The sequence below is a fragment of the Didymella exigua genome (genome assembly GCF_010094145.1).
Source record: "Didymella exigua CBS 183.55 unplaced genomic scaffold M421scaffold_14, whole genome shotgun sequence".
NCBI lineage: Eukaryota > Fungi > Ascomycota > Dothideomycetes > Pleosporales > Didymellaceae > Didymella > Didymella exigua.
In genome coordinates this window covers 251,151-259,146 of record NW_022984788.1, presented here as the reverse complement: position 1 = coordinate 259,146, position 7,996 = coordinate 251,151, and positions in this window count along the sequence as shown.

Below are 7,996 nucleotides of genomic sequence, written 5' to 3'. Positions count from 1 at the left end.
ATCGCGTGCGCAGCTCTAGTGTACGCTTAATGAAGTTATTAACCTAGTTCTTGCCTATAGGCTTCCTACCACGCTCCCTTAGTAGTCTATTAGCTATATCTTGTATATGCACCTTTAAGGGTGGTATTCTATATAGACTCTCTTTAAGTATACGCTGTATAATTGCCTCCTCTTCTAGCTTTGTAAGGCGCTTTAAATTTAGCTTGTAGTTGCGTTAAGGGCGTTGTCTAGCGCGTTAGTCTTAGATTATTGTTTGTGGGATGTTATAGACTGCTGCAGTGCGTCTTTCGCTCTGTATCTGCTTAGACTTAATATTAGAGATAGCAATAAATATATCTCCTTCAGTATAGGTCTTTTGCATGTTGCGTTGTTGTGGCATTACGCGTTGTTGCTGCGCAGGCAGGGCGCGGGTGTTTAGTGGGCGACTCACTTGGGTGGGCGACTCGCTTGTGAACCACGTTATACTTAACTCAAGTATCCTATTGTCAGATTTAAAAGGTTCTTGCTGATTGTTGTGATTGATTGATTGAACGATTAATCTATGAACAGGTGGCTTTTATCCCCCGCTCTTGTGCGACCAGCTGCGCGGTCCATTCCATGCAGTTCTATTCCAGCCGAGCCAGTGTTACGGCCAGCCTTGCTCATGTCTGACACACCCCCTCAGCTTGGATCGCGATCCAAGCTAGTTGTGTACTGGCGCTGATTGCAGCGTCTCGCAGGGTAACTACCCTAGCGCCTCTTGGAGCCTGTTCAGTAACAGTTCTTAATAATTTAGCCTCTCTGTTTACTCTACAAGGTTAAGGTGATTAAGAAAGGCGCCCTATTTGTTCTTAGGAAGTGCCTTGGTAAGGCCATCAGCAGGCATGCTGGTAGAGGGGATGTACTTAACTAAGATTGTTCCTTGTTAGACCTCTTGCTGCAGCTAGTGGTTGTAGATATCCACGTGTTAGAGCTTTGTTTAAAGCTTTAATGTCTCCTTAGTTACTAGGCTAATTGTCTAAGTATTATTGCAGTGTATTGTAATAGTCTTTTGTGGTAGATCTACTTAGAGCTCCCTAATTAGCCTTAAGATGAAGATAGCTTCCTTTGCCACCTGTAATAGAGCTAGAAGCTCTGCCTTGGTTGTAGAGGTAGTAACAGTGTCTTGTTTGCTCGCTTTCCATGCAATCAGGCCTCTAAATAGTTAAATAGTGTAGCCTTGTGAGCTCTTGCAGTTAGAGGTGTTGTTAGCAAACAACGCATCGCTTGCGACTAGGCTGGCGGAATGGGTATACTCCAACGTCCTTCGTGGGTACCCCCCAAAACCTTATCAATAATACATGGATTCTAGCAAACTAGGGCTGAAAAGAAAGAGAAAAACCACCTCTACATTTTTATAGTAGAAGGTTTTGTTATAACTATTAAACTGCACAAGCTAGAGGCTAGAAAACGTTAAAAAAGGGGGGGTACCTAGCAAGCATACCCATTAATAGGTATACTTTGCTAGGTAGTGTTAATAACTTAGCTAATACTAGGCGGAATTAGCTAATTCTTTTTTTATTAGAAGGCGCAATACTAGGCGCTTCTATTAAATAATAGATTATGTAAGCGTATCTCTGCTAGTTAAGAAGCTATAAGCCAAAACGTAAAAAAGCATACCCTACCCATCCGCCAGCCTACTTGCGACCTCGAGGTAGAGGCCTCCGCCTTGGCGTAGGGCTAGGTTCTGCGTGCTTATAAGGTAGAGCAGCACTTGATCAGCTGCTGCGTGATGCGCTGGTCCTGGATTCAGCATGTAGCGTGCTAGCCTAGAGGTTGTAAACGCTATATCTAGACGCGTTGTGACTGCTGCAAATAGCAATAAGCTAACCTTGCGCTAGTACTTATTAATTTCTACTAGTTTATCTAGGCCTATTTGTAGTTCTAGCTTAATAGAGGACATTAGAGTATTATGTTAAGTGTCTTTCTTATTAATTAATTAACTAATCTTCTTAATGTAGGCAGCCTGTAAGAGGAGGAGTGTGTAGTTTCTCCTGTCCTAAGTAATTTCTACTCCTAGGAACTACTTTAAGTCTTCTCCCCCTATAAGGGTGTATTTTGTCTGTAGCTCCTATATAATTAAGTAAGCTAGGTGTTCTTTGTTCTTAGGGTATCTAAAAATAATGTTATTAACGTAGAAGAAGATAAATACTCTGTCCTTTATCATGCAGCAAGGCTTGTAAGGTACTGCCTGTAGGCCTAGTTGAAGGAGGGTATTGGTGAATTCCTTCTGCCATAGCAGAGGTGAGATGCGCAGTCCATACAGGGCCTTGTTCAGTTTTAGAGCTGTATTTAGCTTCCTATGGCCGTACGGCATTCTCATGTAGACCTCTTGATTAATTGTTGCATGCACGAAAGCGTTAGTGACGTCGTACTGCTTGAGCTCAAGGTCACGATCTGCAGCGATCGCCATTATTAATCTAAATAACTGGCTAGCAAGCGTCGCGGCGTAGGTGTCCTGTGCTGATACATCGCGCTGCTGGTCTCCTTAGACTACTAGGCGCGCCTTGCATTTCTGCAATCTATGTTGCTGGTTAAGCTTGTATGTGTATACCCACATGCAGTTAAGGATCTGATGCCCTTTTTATCTAATCTGCTTAAGTAGTGCTTCTAACTATAAATTTATCTTGTAGTGGCTTTAGAGGTGCTCCTGCTTAGCTTTCTTCTACTAATTACTTAATAGGTAACTTTCTATCTCCTTGTGTGACAAAGGAGGTAGTAGTAGCTAGCTTTTGTATAGGGCAGTTCCTTTTGCTATCAGCCTTCTAAGCTAAGCCTTGTTAATAATCTTGTCTTAGTAGATACTAATATTTCCTACTTAGGTGCCTGCTATAAAGGCTGCTTGCTAAGGGATTGTTCTTAAATAGCTGTGTGTGGGGTATGTTAGCTTTCTAGGCCTACCTTTAGCTAGAAAAGCTGCTAGTGGCGGAGTTAGAGGTGGAGATAGATAGATCTCTGCAATCTTTCTTCCTTAGTAATATCTAGGTAGTTCTAAATCTAGTAATAGATTAGATAGTTATATAGTGTTAGTAGCTATATTGTCCTTGTAGAATAACTTAGCCTCTAGATAGGTAGTTAGACTTAGTAGTTCTAGCGTCCTTATAAGGGTGGCAATTTCTTTAAGAGTAGTGTGCATAAGGTTGTTATGCAGGTCCTTAGTCTTGCTATTAAACACTGTTTGCTTGTTAAAGGTGACATTGCGTGTGCTAATTACCCTAGCTAGTAGTAGTATCTAGATGCAATAGATGTTAGAGGATATGTATCTAACAAGATACCTAATCTATGCTTTTAGATCTAAGTGTTAGAGGCGTGATTTTCTACAGTGTGTGTTATTAGACATTGCAAAGGCTTTACACCTATATACCTTAAGATAACTAAGGTTTAGTTTGTAGAGTAAAGTAATTCTACTATTACTAAAAGTAGTATGTGTAAAGAAGATCTTATAGGGTGTCTTCTAGTTGTTACTGTAGTTTGGCGTTCTGTTGTACAGGTATACTGCTGCTCTTGTGACTTCTAGCCACAGTTCCTAGGAGAGGTTAGCATCTAGCCTTATTGCTTGTGCTTTCTCCTTGTTTACACCCCCTAAGTGTTCAGCTCCACTGTTCTAGGCTTGTGTGTCTAGTGCTAAAGGCTTAATAATAATTCCTTTAGTTGCAAGCTAGTTCTATACCTAAGGCTTAACTATTATAATCTTATTATCTAATTTAATAACCTTTACAGTAATATTAAAATAGTTCTTTAGAAAGAGGATAAAGTTAGCTAGCTTTGTAATAATTAAAGCTACTATGCAATTATCTGTAAAGTAGATATCCTACTAGAGGCCTAAGAATCTGTCTATAATAAGCATTTGCAACTTCTCCTTAGTAATAGATTGTACCTTATATAAGTAGAAGTTAATAGCTAGTCTCTCTCCTAGTCCTTTAGTGTTGTTGTTGCGTGGTGCACGTCAGATCTGCCGCTTGGCCTTGGCCTTGCCGCATGCGTTGCACTCGGCTGTAGTGATGCCTTTAATGCGCACCCCCTCAGTCTGTTGTACGAGGTGTTCAATTGCTGCAGGGCCTAGGTGGCTGAGCCTCTTGTGCCAGGTGACTGCAGAGGCTCTCTGCGTTGCTTGTGCTGTCCTTAAGCTGGTGTGCGTGTAGAAGGTAGCGTGCACAGGTAGATTGTATTCCAGGACCTATTAGCCATGGATTTCAACGACCTTAGCAATGATTAATCTATCTAATTTCCTGAGGGTAGTAGGCTCTGGCTGGGTGTCCCACTAGATGCCAGACTGCCTAAGCAGGTAGAAGGAGACGAGGTTGCAGAGTAGATTAGGACAGATAGCCATGTCCTGCAGTGTTATCCTTGTTATCTGTCCTTTACTACTTAAGTACAGGGCAATTAAGCTATATCCTATTACCCACACCTTTATATTTCCTACCTAGATAAAGTCTCCTTGTGTGTATAGCCTGAAGTGGTGTATATGTTGTAGTGTGTTAGTGATGTGACAGGTTGTGCCTAAGTCTAAGATAAAGGAATGCCTCAGCAGATAGTTGTGGCTAGAGCTAGCTTGGAAAGCTGCGTAGAGATCAGCGCTGATAGTGGCAACCTTCCTGCCCTTAAGTCATTGTTCTTCCTCTAGCTCTTGGATTATTAGAGTTGGTGTGTGTGACTTCTTGATGTGAAGTAATTAAGAGCAAGCTTAGCTCTGGCCTCTCAGTGCGCTAATTAAGGTGGTGTCATGCTTCTTCTTAACCTCTACAAGAGCTTTAACATGCTTGTTTGCTTTCTACTAATCTAGTGCTTGTTCAGTGTTGATATACTAGCAGTTATTAATGCTGTAGCGTTAATCACAAGCAGGGCACTTAGCTCCTCCTTGAGCAGGCCTATCTTCTTGTGCGCGCTTCCTGGGGTTCTTGCCAGGTTAATTGCAAGGTTTTCCTTGTCTAGATAGCGCGTTTTCTACAATAGAAGCGTCCCTCTTATTGCCCTAGGTAGTTGCACCACTATTAGCAAGATATAAAGCGTTATCTATCACAAAGGCAGCTTTATTTTGCTTTAGCCTAAGGGGATAAGTTGTTATTATGTATTCTTAGAAACGTTTTATTATCTCCTTCCTTGTTATACTGGCTTCATGGCGCATTGCTTGAAACAACGCTGACTATATAGGCGCTGCCTTCTGCACAGCTGATTGGAAGTCTTGTGTGACAGCCGTGATCTGAGTAACGTCAGCCACACAGTATGTCTCTGCTTCTGTGGCAGCTTGGTCATATTCTGCTAGCCATATATCCCATCCTAATAGTCTTATAAGAGGTTTAAGGGCAGCGTGGTATCATGCTTATGCGCGTTTGCTCTCTAGGTTGTTGTCAACACCTGTAGTGTCCTTAAGGTTAGTAATCCACTAGTGAATTAACAGACTAGGGAGGCAGTAGGTGTGTTGTAGATGTGGTGCTACTGTTAATTGTATTAGCGCAGTTAAATGCTAGATGCTCTTCTATTTAATCTCATATTTGCGATAGGTGAGCTTATATCTCTTAGTAAGTGTCTTGTAATACTCCATGTCTTCTTTGTAAGCCTTCTGGCCCTGAGCTGATAGCTCTGAAGGACGAGAGGCCTCCTGGACGCCGGCTGCTGCATAGTATCCAGATAGTTCTGGAGCTTCTGGGAGCGTTGGCTCTACTAGAAATAGTACTAGATATTCTGGATTGAGGTTGTTCCAGATGTTGTAGACTGCTGCGTGGGCTTAGATCTAGTTAATCTAGGTTGTCTAGTTGTACTAGTCGTGTAGCAGGATTGTTAAGTCGCGGTGAGGTAGTGTACTTATTATTGTCTAGTTAGTTTCTTATATTTGCCTAATAGAGGCAGTAAGACTCTTAATTATTAGATTTAAAAGGTTCTTGCTGATTGTTGTGATTAATTGATTAAACAATCAATCTATGAACAGGTGGCTTTTATCCCCCGCTCTTGTGCGACCAGCTGCGCGGTCCATTCCATGCAGTTCCATTCCAGCCGAGCCAGTGTTACGGCCAGCCTTGCTCATGTCTGACACCTATACTAGCTTAAACTATGTGCTAATTATCTTAGGATCTTCCTATAGTATCCTCTGTCTATCCTTAGCTTAATTAAAGGCTATTTTAAGCTTATCTAAATATATTATAAGCCTACTAGCCTATAGTTTACTAATAGGCTCTTTACTACACACACTAAGTATCTTATTAGCTATATCTACTACCTTACATAGCCAGGGCGCAAATCCTTATAAATTAAGGTTAAGTATAACGTAGTTCACAAGCGAGCGGTCCAACCCAAGCGAGCGGTCCATCCCAACTATAATAGCCTAATAACTACTTTGCATTACAATGCTATCCTAACACAACATGCAATTAACCTATACTAAAGGGACCTTATAGCTTACTATCTAAGCTATAATTAAGGTTTATAATAAGAGTAAAAGATATACTATTACAGCCTTTAGTGTACCTTAAACTACTATCTACTAATAACACTAAGGAGCCCTCTCTTAACGCAATTGCAAGCCTAATTTAAAGAAGCTAAGTAAACTAGAGGAGGAGGCCCTTAAACAACGTATACTTGAGCTTGATACAAAGGGAATACCTGCCACAAAGGCTATAGTGCGAGATATAGCTAATAATCTGCTTGCTGAGCGCAGTAGAGAGCCTGTTAGTAAGCACTAGGTAGACAACTTTAAGACGCGTACGCCTAAGATCAAGCTTCAAAGGAGCTGTCTATATAATCGCCAGCAAGCCCTTAGCAAAGATGCACGCGTTATAACGCCCTAGTTTAAGCTAGTTGCTAACGTGATCCATCATCGCTTCGGCCACACCATCGATTCGGCCACCCTGCCAAGCACACCTCACATTCCACATCATAACTCAATGCCGCAACCACCTAATCCTAAGCTGCTTTCTTATAAGGATAGGATACTCTTTGCACTTAAAGCTATTAAATACAACACGTTATTAAGTATAAGACGCGCTGCTGCTATCTACAACATTCCTTAAAGCACCCTTAGTAACTAACATGCTAGCATAACTACACAACGCAATCTCTACCCTAGCCACTTAAATCTTTTAAAGTATAAAGAGGAGGTGCTTATAAAAACAATAAGGAAGCTTAATGAGCAAGGATTTGCTTCTACGCTTCTATACGTTTGAGATATGGCCAACCAACTGCTTGCCGTACGCAATAGAGGAAGGGTTGGCACTAACTGGGTTTCCTGGCTTGTAAGCTGGCGCGCCAACATCAAGTTGCAGGTTACCCATCTGCGCGATTGCCAGAGGGTCCTCTACAGCAATCCTAAGGTTATAAGCCCCTGGTTTAACCTTGTGCGCAATGTTAAAGCTAAGTATAGTATCCTAGACAAAGATACCTATAACTTTAACAAGACAGGCTTTTAAATAGGCGTTAGAGGGTCTATTAAAGTTGTTACTGCATTAGAGACGCGCATAAAGCTACTTAGAGTCTAACCTAGCAATTGCAAGTAGATAACCTTAATTGCTAGTATTAACGCTATAGGGTGGTCTATACTACCCTTTTTTATACTTAAAGGAAAGCACCACAACTAAGCTTAGTACTACTAAAAAGATAAGGACTAGAGGATTGCTGTTAGTAAGAATAGCTAGACAATAAATAAGATTAGTTTAGCTTAGTTAGAGTACTTTTTAAAGCATACTAACGCGCGTATAGTTAGTAGTTACTAACTACTTATACTTAATAACGTACTCTATCACCGAGCTGGTCATATCACCAAACTAGTTAAAATCTGCCAAGACTAACACAACTCCACACTTCATAGTATGTCTTAACAACATCACGACCTATTGCTTTAACACAAAGGGAGACTGCAGCTTGCTCTCCAGGCCTACAATACTGGACAGTTTCAGAGCCATCAGGCTGCTGCTGCTGCATTCAATGTTAACCAACGCAGGCTCTCTGAACGCGCTAGCAATACTCTATTTTAACTCAACGTACGCGC